Source organism: Crocuta crocuta, unplaced genomic scaffold (assembly GCF_008692635.1).
Source record: "Crocuta crocuta isolate KB4526 unplaced genomic scaffold, BGI_CrCroc_1.0 scaffold1228, whole genome shotgun sequence".
Classification (NCBI taxonomy): Eukaryota; Metazoa; Chordata; class Mammalia; order Carnivora; family Hyaenidae; genus Crocuta; species Crocuta crocuta.
In genome coordinates, this window is record NW_027528888.1 from 32,040 (window position 1) to 33,843 (window position 1,804).

The 1,804-nt window shown below is 33.9% G+C and overlaps 1 protein-coding gene across 4 annotated transcripts in view; it reads right to left on the reverse strand.

Moving 5' to 3' along the window:
• LOC144225647 (zinc finger X-chromosomal protein) overlaps nt 1-1,804 on the reverse strand; it is a 22,579-nt gene that overhangs the window by 13,607 nt on the left and 7,168 nt on the right. The gene's annotated exons all lie outside the window — the stretch shown is intronic.

A 1,804-nucleotide genomic window follows, 5' to 3' on the forward strand; every position in this document is an offset into this window, starting at 1 on the left:
TTCTAATCTAGTAACTAACTAAAAACAATAAACAAAAAAATTGTATTGACTCTCAGATTTTATACATTAGATATCAGAGTTTAGTCTTCACTTATTTATTCTTTCACTGAAACTTGTTTTATTGAATGTTCATTATGACCAACTGATAGTTAATTAGAAACTCATACCAGGTTAGGGGTACCTGGGTGGCTCACTCAGTTAAGCTTCTGACTCTTGACTTCAGGTAATGATCTCGCAGTTCGTGCGTTCGGGCCACACATCAGGCTCTGTGTTTAGAGTGCAAAGCTTGCTTGGGATTCTGTCTCCCTCCCTCTATGTCCCTCTCCTGCTTTCCTCTCTATCTTTCTCAAATAAAAATAAAAGAAAAAAAAAAAAGTCAAGATATTGAAATTAAAAAAAAAAGAAACTAAATACCAGGTCAAATGATGAAAACACTTTAACTAGATGGCCCTTGTAGGCATGATATCCATACAGTTTCAGCTATAAACTTAATAAATATGTTCATTGAACAAATAATTCACATGTAATAATGTATAGTGTTTGGTTAGGGAAATAACTAATCAGTAAGGTGCATCAATTCTCTTTTCAAGAAAGATACAATTTCAAAGTAACAGATCATCTAAACTACAAAATGATACACAGCACATATGCTCTAACAATGAGCATTTGTATCCAGATATAGTATGACACCACAACAAATACAACTGTTCTCTTCCGTGGTTTTAAATGAACTCTTCAGAGTTAAGAAATCTGTTGAGATGGACAGTTAAAACATGATAAAAACTATCAGGCATTTAGATCTCCTAACTTCTTGAAATTTTAAGAGCGTAGACATCTGCTTATACTCTTTAATCTGTAGATGTTGAATAAATATATCAAAAAACTTAGAATATTTCTATATCTCATGCTATGAAAAGCATTCAAGTTGACAGCCAAAAATAGTTCAGTTTTCTCTATTATGTATAAAATGAGATGAGGCCACAATTCCCCTACACTCTTAATGCCTCAAAATCCTGTCAAACCTAAATACTTTCCCTCTACACTACCTTTCCAAGTAGAGTTTTAAATTATAGTGCAGCATCAGAGGGACTTTTTCCTAGAAGCAGAAATAAGATGCCAAAAATACTGAAATGTCTGGATAAGTTTATCTTGTAAAATTAAATCCTAAATTAGTAATAATAAATGCTACCCCAACTCCCTTCTTTCAAACTAACTAGATTATATATACAAATTCAAAAACTAAATTACCAGTAATTTCAATATTTTAGAGAACAAGGTTTTATACAGAGATGGAATTTACTACACAATCAGGCTCTTGAAAATTATTAAAATTCAACTGATGTAGAAAATTATCATTAGGGGCGCCTGGGTGGCTCAGTCAGTTGAGCATCCGACTTCGGCTCAGGTCATGATCTCAGTTCGTGGGTTCAAGCCCCGCATCAAGCTCTGTGCTGACAGCTGGCTCAGAGCCTGGAGCCTACTTTGGATTCTTTATCTCCCTCTCTCTCTGACCCTCCCCTGCTCATGATGTCTCTATCTCTCAAAAATAAATAAAACATTAAAAAATTCTTTTTTAAAAAAATTATCATTAACAAATGGCATACTTGATCACATAAGAGGTAAATAAATACCTATTCTTACTGTCCGAACATTAAACGCAATCTCTTTTGGTGTGTTATGCTCAAAGACACAGGGAAGAAGACTTGTATATACTGTTAACAGGAACACACAACTCTGAGTGAATGAAATTTTAAATTTCATTCTAAATATGCTACTGGTCCCATGAGCAGGTGATTTTGGGTAA